Genomic DNA, 14,500 nt, shown 5'->3' with positions numbered 1-14,500 from the left:
TCTTGCAGCCACTGTATTTGCAGTCAACACTGACATTACACAATAGTTCTGTTCTTGTGCGATTTCACATTATAAGAAAATTGCACAATAGCTGCGCCATTTAAACTAATGGGGCAGGAATCGCATTACAGCCAATAGAGGTAAGGAAAGTTCGCCTTCTACAAATAGTGGTCTAAATTCTTCAATAGCATTAAAGCCATTTCACGTTGAAGAAACACACACTATGTCAGTACAGACTCTAGAGAGCAAGCCCAGTTGTGTTTCTGATCAATGGTAACCCCTAAGATGTTGAATGTGGGGGTTTCAGTGATGATAGCATCATTTCATGTCAAAGGACACTGGTTAGATTGTCTCTCATTGGAGATGATCATTGCCTGGCACTTATGTGGCATGAATGTTACTTGCCATTTGTCAGATCAAGCCTGGAAGTTTCCTAGAACTTGTTGCTTTTGAACATGAACTGTTTCAGTATCCGTTGAGTCATGAATAGTACTGAGCATTGTACAATCATTGGTGAAAATCACCACTCCTGAGTTACAGTGGAGGGAAGGTTATTGATGAAGTAGTTTGAGATGGTTTGGCTGAGGACACTATGCTGTGGAATTCCTGTAGAGATGTCCTGGAGCTGAGAAGGCTGGCTTCTAACAACCACAACCATCTTCCTTTGTGCTAGGTATGACTCCAACTAGTGGAGAGTTTGCTCCTTGATTTCCATTGATTCCACTTTTCATAGGACTCCTTGATGCCAAACCTGGTTGATTGAGGCTGTCATGTCATGGGCTGTCACTCTCATCTCACCGCTAAAATTCAGCTCTTTTGTCCATTTTTGAACCAAGGCCAAAATGTGGTCAGGGTGGGGTTGGCCTGGTGGAACCAGATGGTGCACGCAGTTATTAGACCATAAGATATAGGAACGGAATTAGGCCATTTGACTCATCCAGCTTGCTCAATCATTCGATCATGGCTGATGCATTTTTTAATCCTATTCTCCTATCTTCTCCTTGTAACCTTTTATCCCTTTACTAATCAAGAACTTCTCTATTGTGTCTTGAATACACTCTAAAACTTTGCCTCCATAGCCTTCTACAGAAATGAGTTCCGCAGATTCACCTCCATCATTCCTCTTCATATCAATCCTAAAGGGTCATCAATTCATTCTAAGGCTGTACCCTTGGGTCCTAGTCGCTCCTGCTGGTGAAAGCATCTTTTCCACATTCATTCTATCCAGGCGTCTCAATATTCTGCGAGATTCAACGAGCAGGTGCTGATTGAAAGCACTGTTGATAACACTTTTCATTATATTACTGATGATTGAGAGTAGATGGGTGGGGCACTAATTGACCACATTGGATTTGTTCTTCATTTTGTGTACAGGATATACCTGAGCAAATTTCCACATTGTTGGATAAATGCTAAAACAGCTTTTCTAGTGGAGCAGCAAGTTCTGGAGCATAATTCTTCAGTAGTATTGCCAAAATGTTTCAGAGCCTTTGCAGCGTGCAATACCTCCAACTTTTCTTGCTATCACATACAGTGAATCAATTGTCTGAAGACTGGTATCTGTAATAGAACATAGAACAATACAGTGCAGAACAGGCCCTTCGGTCCTCGATGTTGCGCCGAATGAACTAATCTAAGCCCCTCCCCCTACACTATCCCATCATTATCCATATGCTTATCCAAGGAATCACTATTTTTAAAAAAATTTAAATACAAAGCACAGGCAGCATGGTTAGTGCTCCTATCTTATGGCACCACAGATCAGGGTTCGATTCCAACCCTATGTGACTGCGCAAACTCCATTCAGACATTCTCCCCACATCCATGTGGGTTTCCTCCCAAAGTTCAAAGATGTGCAGGCTCGGTGGAACACCCATGGTAATTATGGGATTATAGTACAGGGTTGCTGGGATGGGAGAGTTGGTGCAGACTCAGTGGGCCAAATTGTCTTAGCTGCACTGGAGGGATTCTAGAATAGAATCAATGTATTTAGAAGCATAATTTGGGTAGGATATAATCATACTATAGCCTGAAGGTTAAATTGTGACCTGAGCTGCTTATTCTGTCACATACTTGAAAAAGAGACACATGAGCTAGCCTTGATGAAGCAAGCTTTTGTGGTGTTGAGAAACATAAAATTCTCACCAAGTTAATTTTAATGTACAATATTGAGAATGGCTTCCAGAGTAGTGAGTTTTCCATCCTAAAAAAGAAAGTCCATTGGCCTACACTATATCTTTTCACAAAGTTGCAATGTTTATCGTACAATGAAGTACAGCAAGGAAGGCAGATTACACCAGATGAACTGAATACAGTGGGTGTACATTTATAGACAAATATATGAGTAAAAGCTTTAAATTTGTAATTAATATAAACTAAAGTACCACACTGTCATCAATTACTCCATTTTGCTATGAATCATGTCACTGGCTTGTTACCAATGATTGGCTCACAATGAGAACAAACTAAACAGTAAATTACCTGATGTTCAGAGATGGAATTTTACCAAAATAGTCTTCCTAGTCTGCAACAAGATTACAAAAATATTTTTGGGAAAACCAGGTGGTTAAAACTTATCACGTACTTTGTTAACTCAGATAACAAAGGGCACATCCAGAGTTCAGAAATCAAAGATAAAATATCATGGTTGAGGTTTAAGCACACTGCTTTAGTGCTGATGACAGAATGTGTATTCTGCTCATGTGGTTCATAATATGGGAAATCTTGATCACGGTTAGTTCAGAATTTCAATTGTGCAAGAAAACAGGCTCACAGGATCAGTGCAGTTACTTAAAGTAGCAAGTAATTTTTGGCTTTAGCCACAATATAATAAATGTAGCATACAATTTAAGCTACCCATGCTTTCCAGTGACCCCATATCTGTTTTGGAAGATTAGAATTATGGCATATCTTTAGTCACTTTAAAGAAGCCGTCAACTCTTAAAATGCGATGTGCACTATCAAGAAGAAATAAAATCTCTGTTGAGCATTTATAACACAAATGGGATAACATTGAAGTTTTCTAATACGTCTTGAGATTGCTGATGCAGAGAATAGATGGGAAAAGGGAGAGTCTATAACTACCTGAGTAAAAACCCCCGACACAACAATGTCACTGCAATTGGGAAAAGATTGTACAGAGTGACACTGGAAGAATCAGCCAAAAACAGTTGAGTTTTTTTTATATTTACATACAAATGGGGTGTAGATTTAAAACATAGCTAGAAATAAACTGTTGGACTGTCAGTTCTTCAGCTGCTTTAGGGTTCAGTGTATCACAAGTCTGCACAAAATAATACCCTTTAGTAAAAGTGATCCAAGGTTCTTGAGCTAATTTGCCAACAATTTGAGACTTGGACACTTGTACCAAGTATTGTGTCTCTGGAAGTATTGTCCACAATAACATTCTGAGGGGCCGAGGGAGAAAAGGGTCCTATTTACAGGGCTTCCGATAAGGTCAATCTTATAGCATATGAGACTATTGAAATTCCAATGTGTACATGACTAGTGACAGCTGGTTTGTGGTGGAAAGTAGCTGAGAACCCCTCACCAATTTATAAACTAGGGCATTGAGGAAAGGGAGCTTATTTGAATGTTCCATTTCACCTCTTAATTTTGCTGATGTGATGTCAATTAAGGCAGATCACAACAGGCAGCAAGTCTCTTCGGGTGTCTGTAACATGCTAGGGGGGGTCAGAAGGAAGCAAGGATTGATTGTCCACTCAGCACTTCTGGCTGAAGATTACTACAAATGCTTCAGCCTTATCTTTTGCACTGATCTGCTGCATTCTTCCATTATTGAGAATGGGGATATTTGAAGACCCTTCTCCTCCAGTGAGTTGTTTAATCATCCACGGTCATTCGTGGCTAGATCTGGCAGGAATACAGTGCTGAGATTTGATCCTTTGCTTGTGGGATTGCTTACCTCTGTCTATCATTTACTGCTTATGCTGTTTGGCATGCAGGTAGTCCTGTTTTTTTACTTCCACCAGGATTAATAGCCCAGCAATACCAGTCTGCCATCATGTGACATATGCCAGTTGTTGGAGCAGGACCTGTGGTCTGAAGAAGTGTGTGCCAATTTGATCCCAATGACCATCAAAGGCATAGCTGCATTGAATGTTATGTGACTGTCTCCTTCCAGGGAGCCATGGGAAACCTATGTGAGATTTCTCAATTACTCAAACATAAATACGCCAAGACTGTCACAGATGGTATTTGTACCAGATCACAGTGGTTTACTTTGTTTCCCTGTGACGGTGTTGCAACCCAGGCAGTAGGTTTTCGAACATAGAACATAGAACATTTAACAGTACAACATAGTACTGGCCATTCGGCCCACAATGTTATGCTGAACTTTTACCCTAATCTTAAGGTGTATCTAACCTCCACCCCTAGCTTATACTATCATCCATATGCCTATCTAATAGCCGCTTAAATACCTCTAATGAGGCCAACCCCACTGCTCTCTCTGGCAATGCATTCCACGTCCCTACCACTCTCTGAGTAAAGAACCTACCTCTGATGTTTCCCCTGAATCTATCTTCACTCACTTTAAAACTATGTCGCCTCGTAATAGCTACCTCCACGCTAGGAAAAAGTATCTGGCTGTCAACTCTATCTATATCTCTGATCATTTTGTACACCTCTCATCCTTCGTCATTCTAAAGAGAAAAGCCCTAGCTCTCTCAAGCTTTTCTCGTAAGACCTTGCCTCCATTCCAGGCATCATCCTGGTAAATATCCTCTGCGCCTTTTCCAATGTTTTCACATCTTTCCTGTAATAAGGCAACCAGAACTGGACACAATACTCCAGATGTGGCTGAACAAGGCTTTTGTAAAGGTAGAGCATAACTTCACAGCTTTTGAATTTAATCCCTCCATTAATGAAAACTAACACCATGCGCCTTCTTAACACCTCTATCCACCTGGGTGGTAGCTTTTAGGGAAGTGTGAACCCCAAGATCCCTCTGCTGCTCCAAGCTGCCAAGAATCTTTCCGTTAACCCTGTATTCTGCTTTCAAGTTTTTCCTTCCAAAATGAATCACCTCATACTTTTCAGGGTTAAACTCCATCTGCCACTTCTCAGCCCAGTTCTGCATCCTATCAATGTCCCTTTGTAACCTAGAACAGCCCTCCGCACTGTCCACAATGCGACCCACCTTAGTATCGTCCACAAACTTACTAATCCACCCTTCTACTTAAACATCTAAATCATTTATAAAAATCACAAATAGAAGAGGACCCAGAATGGGTCCTTGTGGTATACTATTTGTAACTGAGCACCATGATGAATATTTTCCATCCACTACCACCCTTTGTCTTCTAAGGGTCAGCCAATTCCGTAGGACTCCTCAATTATGAACCCAGTCTGCCATATTTCCCCCTATCCCATGCCCCCTTATCTTGAACATGAGCCTACCATGGGGAACCTTATTAAATGCCTTACTTAAATCCATGTAAACCACACCCACTGCTGTACCTTCATCCATGCGTTTGGTCACCTCTTCATCAATTCATTAAAGCTTTTGAGGCTTGATCTACTCCTCACAAATCCATGCTGATTATCACAAATCAAACTGTGACTTTCCAAGTGATCATAAATCCTATCTCTCAGAGCCCTTTCCAATAATTTGCCCACCACTGACATAAGACTAACTGGCCTCTAATTTCCGGGGTTATCTCTGTTCCCTTTTTTGAATAAAGGAATGATATTTGCCTCTCTCCAATCTTCTGGCAGTATACTCGTGGACAGTGAGGATAAAAAGTTCATCGCCAAATGCCCTGCAATCTCTTCCCTCTCTTCCCATAGAATCCTTGGATAAATCCCATCAGGCCCGGGAGACTTATCTATATTCAATTTCCTCAAAATTCCTAGCACATCTTCCTTACTAATAGCGATCTCCTCCAGCCTAGCAGCCTATTAAAAACTGTCCTCCTCTATAACTAGGTCCCTCTCAGTTGTGAATACTGAAGAAAGATATTCACTAAGGACCCCTCCTATCTCTTTAGGCTCCGTGCACAAATTCTTTTTACAGTTCTTGACTGGCCCTACCCTTTTGGCAACATATTGGCCATTCCCCAGACACATGGTGCCATTAGTCGCATACACATTGTGCCAAGAAGGCCATATCATAATGTTACAGAATTTATCAATCAAAAAGTATTTCAGTCCAATAATGTGAAAGTGATATGTGATCATATGTACTACCTATACAAGTTTGTGCTTAGTACTCTGGGATCTGCCATAACTCCTACATCCTTGAAGGCTCTCATGTTCCTGATGTGTTTGAGGGTCCAGATACTTTATAAGGCTGGTTATTGGGATGCAAGGGCTACCATCAGTGACCATGGCTAATGATTCCATTTCAGATACCCCTGACTGAGACTGAGTATAGATACAATGCAACCCATTCATCAACAGGGACCATAGTGAAGCAGACAATAGGCTGCTGAAGATGAGTTCCTGCTGTTTGGAAGGGTTTGTTAGAGCACCTCAATACAACCTGCATAGAATGTGTTACATAATCCTTACAAGGTGTGCTCTACACCACTACAACAGACAAAGAGGGTATATGCTGAATGCTGAGGAACTTTGAGAATGAGACCTGTCTTCAGAGGAGGAGAATGAGGGCATTGTGTAAGTGGAATTTCAATGCGTGCATGACAAAACACAGCAACATTGAGCACCACAAGCCAGACTGGGTTTATTTGGAGCACACCTGATTCTAATAGATGTGAACTGGGTGTAGTGATCATCCATTAAATGTAAAGTACTTGCTGTTCATCATGCGAGCAGGTTCTTTATGTGCTGGTGGATGGGGAAATGCAGCTTCTGCTTGAGTCAATACAGTGTGGAGCTGATGGAACACAGCAGGTCAGGCAGCATCAGAGGAGCAGGAGAATGGATGTTTCCCATCGGGACACTTCATCAGGAGCGATATTAACAACCGGCACTTGTGAATGGAGCAGACTGTTTCAAAATCCCAAATGTGACAAAAGCTCAGGGTCAGAGATCATACAATCCCTCCAGTGCGGATGGAGAGCATTTGGCCCATTGATTCTGCACTGAAACTCGAAAAAGCTTCCCACGCTTCCACCCTGTCCTTGTAAACCCATCCAACCTGAAACATCAACTTTCCTGCTCCTCTGATGCTGCCTGACCTGTTGTGTTCCTCCAGCTCCACACTGTGTTAATATGTCAATCTGAAAGTTAAAATGTTGTTTTGTTAGAAGGTTTCCCTGTATGTGATGGCCCCACAATGAATAAGATAATAAAGTGATGGGCTACAGTAGGCACAGAGGTCAGAGTAGAGTTGACTTAAAGAGGGTTGTAGGATAGGATGTGCATTTACCAGTGTTCTGTGAACAACCTAGCAGTTGGATGGCTATTGGGGTAGGAGTATGCAGATGTATATGCAAGAGGTGTCCACTGTGCTGCTTCGGTGTTATGAGAAATACTGGTTTATAGCTGCTCTTCCACTCTGTTGATAGTGTAAGGCAACTTCAGACTGCCAAAGCTTCACTGGGTGCACAGTTGAGGTTCAAGGATGTGCCTCTGTCAGTGATGATGTTCTATTTCAGTACATCTTGGCAGTGGCATGTTCTAACTGCTTTGACATTTGACAAAAGCAGGTTGGCATCGACATTATAGTTAGAGAGAAAAAAAAACTGCAGATGCTGGAATCCAAAGTGGACAAACAGGAGGCTGGAAGAACACAGCAAACCAGGCAGCATCTGGAGGAAAGGAGCAGTCAATGTTTCAGGTATTACCCTTCTTAAGGACTAGAGAACCATTGTTGCAGGCTAGGTGGGTAATGAGGCGAAGCTCGAGCTAAAGAGCGAGAGAGCCTACCAGGTGTTGTGGAGAGAAACACCCCATGAATTTCAGTAAAAATGGCACTTCAACCAGAATATTGTAAGATTTGTCTCCATAATATTTGCAATCTCCAGTACCTTCAACCATTTCTTCCAGTGTTGGCAAATCCCCTGTTCTGCCTCCTTCTGGAAATATCAGTTGAACTGATTATCTCACTCCTCAATGAATCAACATCGAAACTCTGACTTGATGGCAAATATCAAGCGGAGGACAGGTCAAATCATAAGATTGCATATTATAGTGGATACACTTCTCCTGTTGCTGTCGATGACCTACAACACCTTCTCAATGCCCAGCTTTCTGGTTCAAGACCTTTACTGAATCTGTGCCCTTTAATATTCTGGTGATACCATACAGATGAATGGTATTCTGAATATGAAGGTAGCATTTTATCTCCACAACAGCTTTGTGTCCCAGTATTGTTATTGACAGATGCAACTACAGCAGGTAGCTTGGGGAAGGAGCTCAGATAGATTTCTCACTCTTGACTGTTTAGCCTTCCTGTACAGAGATAATCTCAGTTATGATGTCAACCCATAAACCTTCTTTGCTCTTTCTTTATATTTTCTATAATATGAAAACCAGAACAATGCACAATACTTCAAGTCTGACCAGGATTCTGTATCAGGTTATCAAAATTTATTGTTGATGCTCTTATTGTAACAATGTAACATTTATTGTAATGACTCATTCACAGCAACACAGCCTGTAGATACAAAGGACTTGACCAAGATTCTGAAAATTCAAAAGATGCAGTTAAATGAATGACCGTGGTCAGCGATAATGAGAACTGCAGATGCTGGAGAATCCAAGATAACAAGGTGTGAGGCTGGAAGAACACAACAGGCCAAGCAGCATCTTAGGAGCATAAAAGCTGACGTTTCAGGTCTAGGCCCGAAATGTCAGCTTTTATGCTCCTAAGATGCTGCTTGGCCTGCTGTGTTCATCCAGCCCCGCACTTTGTTATCTTATAAATGAATGACTGTGTCAGTTTTTAAGAACACATTATTTCCGACTTCCAGCCTGGTGAAATAACTACTATTGATTTCTACTGAGAAAGGTTAAGGATTGTGTTCTGTACCTTTACTTTGCTGATCACCAGCTAAGTTTTGGATAAAGGGATTTTTTTTTACAAGTATATTTAGCAATGTGGTCACACTATATTTGAGGACGGCGGGTATCTGTCATTTCTGCTGTAAGTTTCCCATATTTAGTTTTAATATTCAAAAGTCTCCTTTACTGAGTGATTGACATAAAAAAATCTGTTGTTTGATTTTCTTTACAAAATGCATCATCTTTGCTACACCAGTGAAGTATTTATAGAATTTTACTTAGGTTACCAATTTAAGGCATGGCCCCACATGGAAACTTGTCTGACTGCTTTATGTTAGTTCCTTCAAAAAGTACTAAGTCAGCAATTATCTGGTAGCAAGTTGAAGCAGCAATGTAACTTAAAGAATCCTTTACATCCTTTACAACTTGGACTCATGAGTATCTTAGCTGAGCTCAGATTGTTAGAAAATGCGCATTTTCTTTTCTCTTCCGCAATAAATCACAGTGTTATTTGTAAAGTTCACCATCTGAACAGAACAGTTTCAACTACAGAATTCCTTTCCTCTCAATGTTGCACTTGATGTTTTCAGAAGTCATCCTCACATTAACAACTTTGCACAGGACACCAAATGTACATGTAATTTGTGTGCTGTGGTGAGGCCACAGCTGGAATACTGAGTACAGTTTTGGTATCCTTCTATGTGGCACATATGTTCTGGCTCTAGAGGGAGTGCAATGAACGTTTACCAGACTGATTCCTGGAATGGCAAGACTGATGTATGAAGAAAAACTGGATCAGTTAGGACTATGTTCACTGATCTGTCAGCAAGCACTGATAATCATATTTTGCTACCAAGTCATCAGACTTTGCCTTGAGTTTAAAAGAATGAGGGGATTCCCATAGAATCCTTTAAGATTCTAACATGGTAAATGCAAGAAGGATATTCTCAATAATCAGGGAGTTCAGAACGAGGGGTCACAGTCTAACATTGGTAGGCCATTTCAGACTGAGATGTGGAAAATTGGAAAATGATGGGTCTGTGCAATATAACTCACTCAGAGATAGTAAGAACTGCAGATGCTGGAGTCAGAGATAACACAGTGTGGAGCTGGAGGAGCACAGCAGGCCAGGCAACATCAGAGGAGCAGGACAGTTGATGTTTTGGGTCAGGACCCTTCTTCAGAAAAGTCTGTGGAATTCTCTGTTTGATGTAGTTCTGAGTGCTAAAGGGATCAAAGGTTATAGGGGGAGAGGCAATGGCCTAGTGGTATTAATGCTGGATTGTTAATCTAGAGATCAGTCAATATTCCAGGGACCCAGGTTTGAATCCCGCCATGGTAAATGGTGGAATTTGAATTCAAAAAAATATCTGGAGTCTCATGATGACCGTGAAGCCATTGTGAATAGAGGAAAAAACAAGCTACTAAGTCATGACCATATTGAACAATGGTTTGATGGGTTAAATGACCTATTTCTCCTTCTATTTTCTAGGAATATGTGTTTTTAGGAGCTTTTGGGGGCCTACATTCACGTGAAAAGAGGACAAATTCAGGTAAAAATACTTTGTAGGAAAATGGCAGAGGTAAATTAGAGCAGTTATGTGGAATCAATGGAAGTTGCATTCACTCTCATTAATTTGAAAGAATACCTGTTAATATCAGATTAAATTGAATTTGACACTTCAGCTTTGGACATTATTTGAGTAATTAAATGCAAAATTAACATGTTTATTTAACAATTATTGATCTATATCAGAATTATTACTCCATATAATAATTTCACCATTCATGTGATATTAAATATCATAGTAGTAACGCTATTCAAGCATTAGATATAGTTTTCCCACTGCAAAATTCAAGCGAAAATACAAAATTAAACACTTCAGACATAAACTTTACATGTACACCAGCTGTACTCATCGTGTTAACATTTTTCTTCAATCTTTGTTATTTGCTTGTCCTTTCATTCAATGGTTCTCATTTAATTTTCTACTTTTTGTAAGTCTTTCTTAACACCTTTTGGTGCTTGAATTATGACAAATCTTCAGTTTCCTATCTTCCATCATTTATTTTGGAGGTCTAATTTTCAACTAATTGAAAGGTCTGTCACCAAGTTTTAATAATCATATTTTGCCACCAAATCATCAGATATTGCCTGGAAGTTTCTCATTTTTGACTGTATTCCCTTACTTCTTAGGGAGTGTTAGTGATGGGTGAGATATGTTGGCCTCGCAGCAATGACTACAACTGGTGAAATAATAAAATAAACTATTTTCTTTACTCTAGTCATAATCAAATCATATAATTATTCCAGTAATTAAATCTATGATTATGATTAACACTGAACTTATTTCACAAAGGATAGAGAGAAAAGAAACAGGTTAGAGCTTCAGGTTGGATATATTTCTAAAACTGAAATTGAAGAATGTGTTGTACAATATCTGTATATTCTATCTTTAGTGTTTGAATATTTAAGCATAAAGCTAAATTCCCTGTGTCACAATATTTGTTAAGTGTTTCATTGGTTGTAAAGTGTTTTGGACTGTCCTGAGATTATGAAAGCTGCAAGATGATTGCAACTATATATTTTTCTTTAAAATATGTTTGTACATAGATTTGCAGTTTTAATTTCTGAATAACGGTCTGCCAGCATCTTAATTTGCTGGGAAAGCTATATCTAACGTTTGAATAGCATTACTACTATAATATTTAATATCACATGAATGGTGTAATTATTATATGGAGTAATAATTCTGATATAGATCAATAAGTTGCAGATTGATGTGCTATGTATTCCCAGGATTTCTTGAGTTTGTTTTAGAGTTTTAAAATTTTAACTGTTTTAAAAAATATTTTTTAACAGACCAGTAGATGTCTGCTTCTCTCTCCTGTGTCGCTCACTTAGACAAGATAGCAGCATATGACAGAATCACTTTCCTTGTGAAGTAAATGCTGACAGGCAGGTTATGGTGTTGGGTGTTGACATTGACAGCTGAGTTCCCAGTCTAGTTCAGCAGGGTCTTGCTGTCTTGAGATCAGGTATTTCACTGACATATTTCCTAACATGAATATTTTCCAGTCACACGAGGAAATGTCAGCAGTGGTGAGGCAGTTACATCATGAGGAAAAAGGAGAAATCATAGGCTGAATCAACCAGGGCTATTTACACTGTTGAGTATTAGGGATACAGCAGTAGGGATAGGTGTGTTATATTTCCGGTACTTTAGCCAGGAAGTCTGTACAATGCACATGAAAGGTAATCTAATAAAAATGAGAGATAATATTGTGCACACAGGAAGGGGTTATTATTGATATTAATACATGAGTGAGCTGCTGTAGTCATAGAATATAGAATACAACATTGTGTACTTGCCACTGACAATTTTATTTTTTCATTCATGGGATGTGGACATTGTTGGTTGGGCCAACATTTATTGACAACCCCTAGTTGCAGTTGAGAAGGTGGTGATCAGCTGTCTCCTTGAACCATTGCTGTCTCTTTGCAATAGTTAGACCCACAACATCCTTTGGGAGTGAGTTCCAGCCACATTGAAAGAACAGTGATATATTCCCAAGCCTGGATGGCGAGTGACTTGGAGGGGAACTTACATGTGTTTGCAACCCTTGTCCTTCTAGGTGGTCGTATTTGTGGGTTTGGTAGGTGATGTCTAATGAGCCTTGGTGAATGTCTACATTGCATCTTATGCGCACTGCTGCTAATGAGTATCAATGGTGAAGGGAGTAAATAATTGTAGATGTGATGCCACTCAAACAGATTTCATTATTCTGGATGGTGTAAAGCTTCTTGAGTGCTGTTGAATTTGTACTCATCTAGGAAAGTGGGTATTTTCCATCACATTCCTGGATTATGACTTGCAGATAATGGGCCGGCTTTTGAGAATCAGGATATGGGTTACGTAGAACAGAATTCCTAGCCTCTGACTTGCTATTGTAGCCAGAGTACTTGAATGGTTCGACCAGCTCTATTTCTGGTCAGTAGCGATCCTCAGGATGTGATATGAGAGTTCCAGCGATGGTGATGCTGCTGAATGTCAAAGGCTGATGGTTAGATTCTCTCTTGTTGGAGAGAATTACCTGCCACTGAATAATTCACTAACATGAATATAGGAGTAGGGACATGATCCCTATCTTCCCTTTGTCAAATGATACTTACGAAAGTTAATGTCCCTTAATACTAAAATCAATGGAATAACTATGCTCAATACTAGAAATAAAAATAAGCAGAATTTCCTGACATTTATACCTAGAGAGAGGCACAGTTGGGGCACAGTCATATGGCTGGAAATTGCGCAGAATTCTGCACACTTTCAACCCAGGGCAGGCCAGTGTTTCTTGCCCATTCCTAATTGCCCAAAAGGCAAGTAGGAGCCAATCATATTGGAATCACATGCAAGTCAGAAAAGGTCAGGAAGGCAGATTTACTTTCTCAAAGCTTTGAAAATTGACAGCCTCATGGCTACCATTATGGTAGCTTTTAGTTCCAGATTTTTATTGAATTCAAATTTCACCATCTGCGATGGTGTCTGTTGAGTACATTGTGATACCCCCCCGGCGGTGATAGTTTTCTACAGGGTGATGGTGCTAGCCTCACTCTCAACTCTTCCCTTTCCAGCCAAGAGAACCTTCAAGTGTGAGACATCATCTGATGTGGACCGAAAGAGATTGAGATGGGCCAGGACTAGTGCAAAAGTTATGACCATTATGTCATATGTGACTGGAGAAGATAAGACAAAGTCTAAGATCACCGGTTGTTGGACTTTTCTCAGTCTGCCCACTCAACATTATCTGATTCTGAAATTAGGCACAGGTGACACAGAAAGGACAAGTCTTGAACGTCACCATGGATGAAAGATTTCAGTAATAGGTGGAGATTATATAAACTGAGTTTATTCTCCTTAGAGCAGTGAAGGTTAAAGGGTGATTTGATCGAGGCATTCTAAAACATGAAAGATTTTGATGGATTGCATTATCAGAGATTGCATCCTGTGCCTGAATGCTCAGTAACCAGAAAACTCAGATTTGAATAAATTGCCAACTGAACCAATGGTGACGAGTAGAAACAAAAAACATGGCAGATTGTTATGATCCAGAATTCACTGCCTAAAATGGTTGTGGAAACACATTCAGTAATAACTTTTAATGTTTGAATAATTTAATTGAATAATTGAAATAGTAAGATTTGTAGGAATGCTGAGTAAGAACAGAGAAGGAAAAATCATGCAAACAGCCAGCACAATCAGAAAGGTTGAAATGGCTTCTTTCTGTGTTTTTAAATATCTTTGATTCTATAATAAATAAACTGCTAGTGAGGAAAAAGAGACTGGTTGGAAAACTTTGATCTTGCAATCCATTGTTTTTAGTGTGTGCTTTACATTTGGTGAAACTGCTTATGTGGAAAACCTCCCTTTTTATACAAACTACTGCACAAGCTGAATGAAGTCTAGAGAATTGCTTTCTTTATATCAATTTCATACACTTGCTAATTTAGGCAACTGTCATCATATTGATCCTGATTGCAGCACTCCCTGGAGAACTATTGCACAGATGC

This window comes from Stegostoma tigrinum, chromosome 21 (genome assembly GCF_030684315.1).
Source record: "Stegostoma tigrinum isolate sSteTig4 chromosome 21, sSteTig4.hap1, whole genome shotgun sequence".
NCBI classification, from domain to species: Eukaryota; Metazoa; Chordata; class Chondrichthyes; order Orectolobiformes; family Stegostomatidae; genus Stegostoma; species Stegostoma tigrinum.
Note: the sequence above shows the minus strand (reverse complement) of the source record.